The sequence below is a fragment of the Pan paniscus genome, chromosome 14 (assembly GCF_029289425.2).
Source record: "Pan paniscus chromosome 14, NHGRI_mPanPan1-v2.0_pri, whole genome shotgun sequence".
NCBI classification, from domain to species: Eukaryota; Metazoa; Chordata; class Mammalia; order Primates; family Hominidae; genus Pan; species Pan paniscus.
In genome coordinates this window covers 13,210,185-13,223,694 of record NC_073263.2, presented here as the reverse complement: position 1 = coordinate 13,223,694, position 13,510 = coordinate 13,210,185, and positions in this window count along the sequence as shown.

Sequence of the window (13,510 nt, the reverse complement as noted above, 5' to 3'; positions counted from 1 at the left end):
CCCCAAACAACACTTAATGAGATTTCAAATACCAGGATCATGCAACAGTAAAAGATATAAGGAAATAAAGAAAAGCACAGTATATGTGTAGAAGTCATTAAAACACAAATTTTATAATTATGAATGCATATAATAAGGAACAAGTTTTACTCTAAATAGCAATTAAATCAGAACTACGATACAGGGAATAAAAGTGAATATTAAACCATTATACTGACAATAACAGAGCCCTTTTTCTGCTGCATGATGGAATTTAGTGTTTACTAAGGAAGAAAAAAATGCAAGATATCTTAAATTTGGTACTTTCCAACAAATTTAAGAAATGTGTACACACTTGAGGAGACTTAAGAAGTCTCTGACTAAAACACTAGAAAAGAAAAGCAGTGAAAAGCCAAATAACTATTACTCAACAATAACGACATTGGTTACTATTATATTAATATTAAACACACTATTAAGCAACAACATTTCAGTTACTCACTGAGCCCAAAGTCATTTTTCATGAACCATTCACAACACTGATAACCTATTGAAAAATGATTGAAAACAAAAAACTTATTGCTTTCCAAGTCCTTTTAAAGCCTTCTCATGTGTCATTTCATATAATCCTTATAACGAATCTATGGAGTATATACTGACTTTATCTCTGTACAGAAAAGAAAACTGAGTCATATTCAGAATAAGTTGCAAAGTTCCCCAGATAATCAGTGTCATAGGTGAAATTTGTTGTCACAGTGTACTCAAGTGTAATTTAGGGAAGCAGTACAAATGATGGTTGAAAGCACAGGTTCTGGGGTAAATAGCCTGAAGTCAAAATCTAGTTCATATCCTCAGTGGCTGTGTGATCTTGGGAAATTTCCCTTAACTCTCTGTGTCTTGGTTTTATAGTTTCATCCATTTTTGCCTCTCATATGAGGTGGTGAGCATTACACTAGTTTATGCTTCTAGGACACTGAAAACGGTACCTGGCTCTTGATAAATATAACAAATTTTGTTTCATTTTCTTCACCGTGAGTATTTCATGGCCAGATGGAAATCAATGTCAATATGAAAAAATGTTCATAATTCAGCAGGAAGAAATACAAAACCATATAAACAACTTTGTTTTAATGACAAGTGTATTTGGAAGCTATGTCAAATTGAGAAGGGAAAGGGAAAGCCTCTAAGGGCATCGATTAATCAATGACCGAAAGCTGATGAGATTTGTCTGGAATTTTTTTTGGAGACTCTGAGACTTAAAATTTTGACAAAATAAGGAGATGAATTGAGTAGTGTGGAAGAGACATTTTCTGAAGTCAGCAGAGAAAGGAGAGACAAATATGGTAAGGGGAAAATGGTATGAAGTAATAATATCTATGAAGTGCTTTCTAAAGTATAACACATGTAAATTATGCTAAATGTAAACTATCATGATTATATCATTACTGTCTGACTGATACAACTATATCCACCTCCGTTAGCCACATAAGATCAATTTTCCTATACCTTAGTGAATACCAGTAACCTCCAGTTCAGAAACAGCATAAATATCTATCCACAGCTGAGCAGACACATACAGCTAGCTACCAGATGAAATGGGCTATATCATAAAATACTATTGTTTTCCATTTTTTAATTGTGGCAAAACACACTCAACAATTTGCATCTTAACCACTGTTAAGTATACAATTCAGTGTTATTAAATGTATTCACAATGTTGTGCAAGCATCACCACCACCCATCTCCATAATTCTTTTTGTCTTGTAAAATTGAAATCCTGTACCCATTAAAAAGTGACTCCCCATTCCCTGCCCTCCCAGGGCAACTACAGCTTTACTTTCTGTCTTGATGAATCATACAATATCAAATGCAATTTTTAAAATATTTAAAATCTTTTGTCTGGAAGCAAAGTGGAAGTTAATATCAATGGCTACGCCTTCAGTGAGTTCTGAGACCACATTACAATGTAGTTAACCATTTATCTTTTATTATGTTCTAGACCTATTATTTCTTCCTGGCACAAAAATATCTTCTTTGTAGATTATGGCATTTACCTCTATCTCCACACCATTTTGGTCTCTCATCCACAGATCATCAGCCTCTTGCTTAGTCTTCCATTTAATGACAATTTCTATTTAGTATACAACAGTCCTTCCCCCTGCAATGCAATTTCTTCACTCTTTAAAGCTCTGAGTCTGGCTACTGGTCTCTGTTTTGTACTCATCCCTAGAGCCATGTCTTCAAATATTTCTCAGAACTTCTTCACATCTAAAAATCAAGGATTAATTTATTGCTCTCTGATTATATTCTTCTGGTATTTCAAGTATCCTGTATAACTGCTTCATCTGCCCTTGCTTTTATTCTACATCAAGATGTCAAGTTCATGGACTTCCCAATTAATCATTTAAAAAATTTATTTCAAGCCTTTATGAGTCACTACAATATACATATGTTCTCAGGAATTATGGCCCTACAATTTGTATGTGAGAATAGTTCCTGTGTGAGGCATTATGGACATAAGAGTAAATAAATTCTAGCCCCTGCCTACAAGGAGCTAATTCCCAGCCTAAGACAGATTATAAGCCAATAATATGCAGAGTTGTAAGACTAAGGAAACTGATTGGGATATGCCTAATTCGAGCTGGGAATATCAGAAGAAAAACTTTTTGAAAGTCATGAGACATGAGCTGTGCCTAAAAGAATAAAAAATAGAGAGAGAAATAAGAAGAAATAAATTAGGGAATGAGATGGGTATAATAGTAGAAAAAGGAAATCTCTTTAGATAAAACAGGGTATGAGAGTATATAGGAGGCGTATTAACTCAGTGTGGTTGGAGAAAACAGGTTGAAAGGAGAAATAGGGGAGAAAGTTACAAAGGGAATCAAACGTGTTAGTAGTTGAGGGAAAAGCAAATATTGAATACGACCCATAGATCTTGTATAACCCAATGTTTGGTAGTAGCTTACATAAAAAGTTGTGACAAAATAACCAGAGATATACAGAGAAAATAATAACTGAGTATTATATTTCCTCTCAGTAGAAACCTAAAAAAAAATGTAATCACACACTGATCTTTTAACTGACCTCCACTTATCTTGCTGCCTGGATTGGCATACATATTCCTCTGCCTGAAAAATTGCTCAACACTTTTGAAAGGTTGTTTCTCACTGTTACACCCAGGCATTTCTGCTAACACCAGCTGAGTTGTAAGGGGCCCTCCAGGAGACCTAGGTTGTTCTCCTTATCACATACATTATTTTCATTTATCAATTTAACCAGAACATCTAATGAAATATTATGGACACCAATAGCATGAATACAAATATAGCTATAGACCCTAAAAAGTAAATTGATGTCTCCTGAAAGGCTGTCATGTCTTAGATGCTAAATTTGGAGTATGTGTTTCTAATAAATAAATAGCTTGCTTTAATCATTCTGACTTATGAATGTAATATAGAGGAGCAGCTTTGATTTCGCCCTTAATCTTAAAAAAAAAATTAGCCGGGTGTGGTGGTGGGCACCTGTAGTCCCAGCTACTCAGGAGGCTGAAGCAGGAGAATGGTGTGCCCCTGGGAGGCGGAGCTTGCAGTAAGCCAAAATTGTGCCACTGCTCTCCAGCCTGAGTGACAGTGCCAGACTCTGTCTCAAAAAAAAAAATCATACAAGAAGTAAATGATGATTTAGCATAAAACACAACTTTAGCCTAAAACACAGTTCGTAGGGCTCAAACTTTGTTATTTTATGGGATTATACTAACCAGTTAATATTCAAAATTTACCATTTCAAAAGAAGAAATATTGGTCTGGGAAAATTCCCATTGCTTATACAGAAGAATGGAGGAATCTTTTTGAGCACAACAATTCTAATGATCTTCCTCATCACTGGTTCCAAAACCAAGCCCATGGAAGGCCTGCATAGGGATAATGTGGAGAACATGCACAAGAAATACACATCACCAGCTCCTCAACTCAGAGCTCCAAGGGAATGGCCAAGGAAGCTGTATTGTCCTAGGAAATTTGAGACAGTTTTGACTTACATTAAATCCTGCTCAATCATATGTATGTACACACACACACACACACCCACACACACAGACGGTGTTGTCAGTGAAGCCTCTAACAATGCATCTTGACTGGACAGATTTTACAATTAAAATGGCTGGAAGAAAATAGGGCTTCATAAGTGGCACTTACTATTCACATTACACATTAAAAGGACATCTCCTAAATTAAATCTTGTCTATGATAAAAAGGCAGAAAATCATGACCCAAGGCTAGTTTATAACTGCAGAAATGTTCAAGATAGACCAATGCTTTCTATGTTTAGGAACTGACAATAAAGTACAGGTCTTTATAATCTACCATTTTGCCTCATTTGATACCAGGTGACCTTCATAATGCAGGCAATAGAGAATTGCAAGATTTGTCAGAGATTTCAGGTCTTTGGAAAGCTATGCTCTTTCACAAGAACAGCCATGGAAACAGGAAGAAAGTCAATTCCCACTTAAGGTAATCAGAATTTACAAATATTCCTTTCTTCATTGAAATCTCAATAGGCACTTCAATATTATCTTTAATTAATTCTTTTGTTACAATCATGCATCACATAACAACATTTTGGTCAAGGATAGTGCACATGTATGACAGTGGTGCAATAAAATCATAACACTGTATTTTTACTGTACCTCTTGTATGTTTAGACATGTATAGATACACTTACTGTATAGATATAAGTAAGTATAGATATACTTAACTGTTGTGTTACAATTGCCTACAGTATTCAGTACAGTAACATGCTGCACAGGTTTGTAGCCTAGGAGGAATAGGCTATACCACCTAACCTAGGTATGTAATCAGCTATAGCATCTAGGTTTATGTAAGTAAACTCTGTGATGTTCATACAATAATAATATTGTCCAGCAATGCATTTCTCAGACACACCCCTGTCATTAAGTGACACATGACTGTATTAGTTAACACTATGGGAACTTCATGGGAAATGGACACTGCAGCTCCACCATAAATAGAAACTGTTTATGTCAAAAAACATGTAAAAGCATAGTTGCAAGATTACAATTCCTTCCAGATATTTCATTTAGTATCTCCACAGATCACTTACTGCCTGAATAGCATTCTTGGGTCTCCACCGCCTCACATTTGATTTCAGGTCATTCCATCAATTGTCAAAGACGCATCCAACATTAACTTTCCAACTACTGGTTTGGATTGTGTCAACATTGTCATCCTGGGCCACAAGAACACAAAAGGCTAACTCAGTGAGGCAACATAGACACTGATCAGTGAGATTTTGCTGAAGGGTGGTACCATTTTTTACTAAGATCAAGGGTATTCATAACTTCAGGCATCTAGACAACATTGAAAAGGACAGGTTCATAGATAAAAAGGAAAAGAGGAAGGGTTTTTGCAGTATATATGAGCTACCATGTCTCCTGTTTAACCTGAGTCTGAAGAGATTCAAAGTGCAGGTGCCATGAAGACCTCTTTAATAGTTCAATGTCGATTGATTTTCTGGGCTACACTTCGCAGCATTCAAATTGCTAAATGCATATAAACTACTACTGAATATTTATAACCTGGATTTGTGCTTTTGAGTGACCTTATCTACAGTTACGTGCTTCAGTGATTCAACTTGGGGTGGACTACAAACTGATAAATTGAAGACCCTGCTTATTCCTTGAGTATTGCTACACTGACAACTGATTTAGTGAATGCCACTGTGAAAATAATAAACCTCTTGGTGAATATATTTAGACATGTCTTGTAACCTGTACACATCTTAACCAGAGATGTCACTTGGTCTTTCTATGTTCAGGAGTGTGTGGAGATAGAAAAACATACAGGATTTTAATTGTTGCCTGTGAGACTAACAGAAAATTCAAGCTAGTGAAGTATGTTTATGCATGGCACACTTCTCATGAGCAATTTTAGGAAGTTCTACCCATAACCCCGTATGTCTTTTGATATGTGGGTTACCTTGGAGAGAGAAAAAGAATCTCTGAACACAAGCATGAAATACTTCAGAATTTTATCTAGAGTTGGACTTGTCCAAAAGCTTTTGTATAAACTTGCTTGATGAGCAACTGTTGTCCACTGGTACCTTCACTGTACAATCCACACACAACCAAACTTCACAACTGGACACCTAAATTTGCACTTTGTTTGGTAAAGCTGAATGAAAAATGTTGTCTTTAAAGCTTATGCTCTCTTATGAAAACTGTTATTAGATTAATTTTACTCCAAGATATGCCAGTTAGGAAATAACTTCCAATTTAATTTCACCAGCTCCCTGTGGGTGGACTAATTACTCATACATCACACTTACTCTGGTGGTGAAATGCCTCAAAAGAAGGTCTCCAGAGTGTTGCTTTACCTAGAAGGACAAGAATGAAGAGACATAAAAATCATTCATTAAGAAGGAAGATTTTCCTTGCCTAGATTTTCACTTGTAGGATCCAATTAATTTGATCACTTAATATTTTGTCCTGGTGGGAATTCATTTTACAAATTTGTAAGGTCAGTAGAAATGGAAACTTTTGGAAATCGAACTGTAAATGTTCTGTAGACGTTGACGGAAATAGCAATTTGGAGCTGTGCTTTTGCCAACTAGACACTCTGAGAAAATCTGTGAGAGGATATTTTCAGGAAGTCATTGAACCCCCTAAAAATCAAGTTTATTGCTTTTACCATAAATATAAATAATTAATTTATTATCAACCACTTTCAATATTCCAATAAGTAAACTTTATTGTTTATTTCATTGACATGATCTACATAGACACACAATTTATCTTCTTTTGCAATACATTCAGAAAATTTGCTGCCTGGAAAAGCCATGTTTTAAAATTACCACCTGTTTGATGACTTTTTTTTGTACTTTAAGTTTTAGGGCATATGTGCACAACGTGCAGTTTAGTTACATATGTATACATGTGCCATGTTGGTGTGCTGCACCCATTAACTCGTCATTTAGCATTAGGTATATGTCCTAATGCTATCCCTCCCCCCTCCGCCACCCCACAACAGGCCCTGGTGTGTGATGTTCCCCTTCCTGTATCCATGTGTTCTCATTGTTCAATTCCCACCTATGAGTGAGAACATGCAGTGTTTCATTTCCACTTATGTATCTATCTCTATTTGTCCTTTATTTTCACTTCCATCCTAGCTCTATCCCTTGTCTCCTTCGTGTGTCTCAGGATAAGTGGCCTATAACATTTTATATTTCTGGAAACCCTTCAATATAAATTTATTACATGTAAAAATAAAAGTCTATTTTAGCGAACTTTTTCTTCACAAATTATATTTTCCTACTTCCCTATTAGACAATTTTTGTAGGCTCCATATGCTATTAATTTATATTCACTTTTAGAGGAATTTTCATCAAAAACAAAAGGCTTATGTAAATTGATTATATGCTATTTCTACTTCTATGTATATATACACACATAGCCACATACATATATGTAACTCCAGAGGCCTGCCTGGACTGTTTAATAACTGTATTGAACAACAGCAAGAAAAAGCTGTTCAAATTTCAAACAACAAGTTGAACTGAAGATCTCACATCTTTGAATTAAATAGACACTAGTAGCCTTTAAAAATTAAACATTTCTACTGTTTTAAAAATTATAGCCATCATAGTATGAGGAAAAATGTAATAATCTTTTTTAATTCTTGCCATTTTATTAACCACGGACTCCTTATGCCCTAACATCATTGGTACCCCTTTGAGATTAAACAGAACACTTAATTTAAAATTCTGATAAATAAATTAATTACACCATTTACTTGAGGTACTCTTTCACCTTTCAAGAAATATTTTGAGAATTCATTAGCTAAATATTGCTATAATGCAGGTTAGTAATAAATGGAAAGAATGAATTCATTGTAAAGTTTAAACTAATGTTGGTATGATCCGGAATTTTTGTTAACTTAGAAGACATAATTAGCTTTAGAGGTGAAATGAAAGACAAAATCACTTCACATATTAGTAAAAAACAAATAATATAACTTTATAAGCTACTGCCGTTCTTTTGCTATTAAGAACCAATGACATCTGTAATTAGGGAAGATTATGGAAAGGTTAAAGATGAGAATACATGCAGTCTATCTACAGGAAACCTAAACTGTTTAGGTTAAGGAAATGTCTGAGAAAGTCATATTAATTAGCAGGTTCACAGGAAACTAACATTTATTGTATAAATTCCATGGTAAATTGTATTAGGGCTCCACGCACACAACTATGTGCCATCTACGTTACCACACAGTGCTTACTTCTTTCAGTCTTTATTCATTTCTCTCCTAATGGTCTTTATGGTATTATTACATAGTTCTAAAAACCTTCCATGAGGCAGAAATTTCATTTAATCACATAGCTTCAAAAATAATGAAAAACAGTAGAAACTTTCTATTTTTTTATGAAGCAGAATTGTTGAATTTTCAGTTTCATTTATTTAATATTACAAGATGACAAACATATTTCTTTAATTCCCTCTTTTTATTTTTGTCTAACATCAACCAAAGCCATTTCTTTCATTTGAAGTTGAAAACTGCTCATCAAAATCCAGTTTAAGCTGAGAAACAAAGAACTAAATTTTGCATGAGAGATTATACACTGCATAAGTATAAAACAGGACCAGAAACAATGGTGGATTAGCAATTTTTAAAAAGACAAAAGCAGGTTATCAGTAAATCAATTGTTACCAACACACCAATTCCACCTCTAGGCCAGAAAATTAGCCACTTACCCACAGGAAAACAATGATTGAAGACAAAGTTCACCAGTGAAAGTTGGTTATTTTTTTCCATCCTTGCATCAACTAAAATGACATCTACAGTTCCTCTTAACACTTTTCTGAGTTTCAAATATGTGGGTATGCTTCATTAGCTGAGGCCATTTTCCATATGTACATCTGGCTACAAGGGAAACTGGGAATGTGAGCCCTGATCCTAATGTTTGTGGAGTATTTAGAAATTTGAGAATTCCCTCCAAATAAAGAGTTTTTTAAAACATTGTTAGACAAAAAGTTTGAATTACAAAATGTGGTAGTAGCTCAGGTCTAACTCAAATGCAGGGAAAAAAACTATTAACTCTAAAAAAAATTAGATACACATTTGATGGCAATGAGAAACAGAAAACAGGCAGAAATAGTAGAATATTCAACCACTGATGAAGTATTTGACCATTGAATAAAGAAAATTGCAATGATTTAAATTTGCATCAGTGCAACCTCACACCTGATGACGCTTCCCAGTCTGTGCAAAATTAGATGTCTATGAGTAAAACGGTGAGTTTTACTAGCTTGAGGAATAAGAGCACAGAGTTCCAGGCTGACAGAAAAGAAGAACTGGGAAATTTGAATGACATGGGAGGAAATCTCACACAATTGAAAGTCACAGAGGAGAATGTCACAGAGTAAAAATCTAAAATCAGCACTTCAACTTCATTCAGATATATGATGGCTGCTACATTTCATATTCATAAAAAGAGACTCCATAGAATCCAGCAGAAAACAACAGCTAAATTGCTAGTACAGAGCAGAGATTTCAACCATTGCATATAGCTCAGGAGTGAAATTTTGGTGTTTGACTACAGAAAAAAGACTAATGTTAGAAAAGAGTCACTCTTCAAAGGAAAATAGAAGAACCTATCTCTACAAAATATCATACACATAATCTAACATATAATTTAACCTGCCTAGACATAAAACCAGGAAAATATGATGCATAACAAAAATAGTAAACAATGGATTAAGACAGTGAAATGGCCAACATGCTGGGATTAGAAGATAAGAAATTTAAAATAAGCTATTATAAGCATATTCAAGGATTTAAGGAATAGATGGTCATAAGAGGGAATATATGGAGAATCTCAACAGAGAAGTAAAAATGATAAAGAGATAATAGGACAAATTTTAGAACTGAGAGACTGAATATCTTATATAAAAATGTCATTGTATGCACATACGAGTAAATTAAAGATGGCAGAAAAAACTATCAGTGCACTTAAAAACAGATCAAGAACAATTTCCCAATACAGATAATACAAAAGGAAGAAAAATAATAAAAATTGGGCCAGTCTAGCGCTATTATAATTGGAGTCCTAGAAAGAGTAGAGAAGAAAATGAGACAGAAAAAGCTATTTGAAAAAGTAAAGACCAAAAGTTTTCCTAATTGTCACCATATATCAACTTACAGGTTTCAGAAACTCAAAGAACAAAATAAAAATAAAGAGAACCAAATGTAGACATACCATAGTCAAACCACTGGGCAAAAAAGGAGTAAATCTTGAAAGTAGCTAAAGGGAGGGAGAAAATAACTTACATACGTGGAAACAAATAGACAGATGACCTGTCATCAGAAATGACACTTTAAAAAGCAATGAAACTACATCTTCAAAATAAAAGAGAACTGTCAACTCCAAATTCTATAACTAGAAAAAGTAATTCTTGAGAAAAGAAAGATTTATTCAGATAAAAGAAAGCTTCGAACAATTGTCATTAGCAGACCTAGATACAAGAAATGCAAACGGAAATTTTTTAGACTAAAGAAAGATAACAACAGATGGAAATTCTGACCTACAGGAAGCAAGGAGAAGCTCTAGGAATGGCATGTGCATAAACGTGAAAAACTAAGGCTTTTTTCTTTTAGTTTTATAACAAACAACTGATGGTTTGAATAAAAAATTAATTAAGTGTACTATTGATAATGTATGTAGAGTAAAATATTCTAAATTAATAGCTTTGACAGGAGACTAAAGGCAACAATTTCGCCGCAACTTTTCTTTATGTTACATGAAAACGTTGACTATTAACACTAAGTGGACTGCGATAAGCCCAGGATGTTTATTATAATCCCTAGAGAACCACCACATTATATGAAGATATTCTTCTAAAATGCCAATAAAGGAATTAAAATGGAACGCTGAATATTGTTCAGTTAATATAAAAAGGCATGAAAGAAAGAACAGAGGAGGAAAAATGATGGGACAAATAGAACATAAGAGCAAAATAGGCTGGGCGCAGAGGCTCAGCCTGTAATCCCAGCACTTTGGGAGGCCGAGGCCGGTGGATCACGAGGTCAGGAGATCGAGAGCATCCTGGCTAACACGGTGAAACCCCGTCTCTACTAAAAATACAAAAATTAGCCGGGCATGGCGGCGGGCGCCTGTAGTACCAGCTACTCCAGATGCTGAGGCAGGAAAATGGCGTGAACCCGGGAGGCGGAGCTTGCAGTGAGCTGAGATCCCGCCACTGCACTCCAGCCTGGGTGACAGGACCAGACTCTGTCTCAAAAAAAAAAAAAAAAAAAAGCAAAAATAGAATGCTTAAATCCAACCTTATCAATAATTATTTCAAATGTAATTTAAATACTCCAAATAAAACACAGATTGTCCAACTGGATAAGAAAAGTACCTATAAGAGATGCATGCCAAATATTATGGTATAGATAAGTTGAGAGTAAAATAATTTCCAAGTATACCAAGGAAACAACAAGCACAAGAAAACTTATGTGGCTATATTAATATAAGAAAAATTAGACCTCCAAACAAGCAATATTACAACAGAAAGCTATTTCATAATGATAAAATGTCAAGTAATTATGAAGACATAATGCTGTATTGCTGACAGAATAACTAAAGAAAGTTAAGATAAAATAATTTTGACAACAGCTTGACCTAATCGATATTGACCAAGACAATAGAATATATGTTCTATTATGCTACACGTGAAACATTTATCAATAGGCTATAGACCACAAAATATCTCTCAAGAAGTTTCAAAACACTGTAAACATAGAAAGTATGCTTTCTGACCATAATGAAAATGAGTTGAAATGGGTAAAAACAAGCTACCCAGGAAAGTCTACATTATTGGAAGATTTAAATACATCTTAAAATGCCCTTTAGCTCAAGGAAGAAATCATAAGAAACACCTTTAAATACATTGAAGTGAATACAAATAAAAATATAATATATCAAAATGTATGGGATAAAGTTAAGCAGACCCAGAGTAAATTTTTTGTATAAATGCTTATTCTAAAAAAGAGAAGTTCAAAACAAGTGAACTAATTGTCTACCTTAAAAAGAAAATCTAAAACAAGAGAGCAAATTAAGTCCAAAACAAGTAGAAGAAAGGAAATAAAACAGAAATTAGAAATCAGTGAGACAGAAAACAGACACAGGAGAAACTCAATATGGCCAAAATTTAGTTCTGTGAGAAAGAAAGAAAACACAAATTATAAATATCAGGGATTAATGAGATTGCACAGTTGTAGACACAAGAGACATTAACAAGATAATGAAATACTGTGAAACATTTTATGCTAATTTTCATTACTTGGAAGAAAGGGTGAATTCCTTGAAAATAACTTATAAAAAAATTCACAAGACTAAATGGAACATATGAAGTAATTGACATTTATTAAAGTAATTAAATTAATTGTCAAATACCTGCACATAAAAAGATAAATCTAAAGAAATAAAAAAATAAGCAAACTCCAGATCCAAAGGGTTTTGCTGATGAATTCTTTCAAACGTTTAAAAAAATAAAATTTTTAAATTATTTCAGAAATAAAGAAGGGGGAAATTCCAAACTTGTTTTATGAGTCAGAATCCTGATAGCAAAACTACAAAACCCAGGAATGCAAAATTGATTTCAATTTAAAGGGCTATCACCATTCTAATCTGTGATTCTAATGAATTTGGCTATCTTAGATACTTTATACAAGTGGAATCATACAGTTTGTCCTTCTGTGACTGATTTACTTTACTTAGCATTAATGTCCTCTAGGTTCATCCATGTTGCATATTGCTGGGCTTTCTTGTTTTAAAGATGAATAATATTCCGTTTTATGAATATACCACATTTTCTTTATCTATTCATCTGCCAATAGACATTAACCTTATTTCCACATTTTGATTAGTGTAAATAATGCTGCAATGAGCCTGAGAATCATCCCAATCTCAATTCTTTCAGATAAATATCCTGAAGTGAGACTACTAGATCATATGGTAGTTCTACTTTCTTAATTTTTTTGAGGAACCACCGTACTGTTTTCCATAGAGGCTGCACAGTTTTACTTTCCCAGAAACACTGTACAAGTGCTCCAATTTCTCCCTATTGTTACCGCTCGTTATGATTTTCTTTTAATAAGACCATTCTAACAGGCTTGAGGCAATATCTCTTTGTGGTTTTGATTTGCATTTCCCTGATGATTAGTGATGCTGAGCATTTTTTTCATGTACCTGTTGGTAATTTGGATATTTTCTTCAGAGAAATATCTATTGCAGATTAAAAAAAAAAAAACTCTTAGCAAGCTAGAAAAAGAAATTTTCTCGAAGTGTTGGAAAGCATCCACAACAAAACATATGAACAATATTATATTTAATGGTGAAACCGTAAATGTTTAAGCCACATAGATTAGGACAAGTAAGGGATGTGTGTGTTCATCACCTCTATTCAACATTGTATTGGTGATTGCTAATTTAATTTCTCTAAAATTACAGCTTGTAT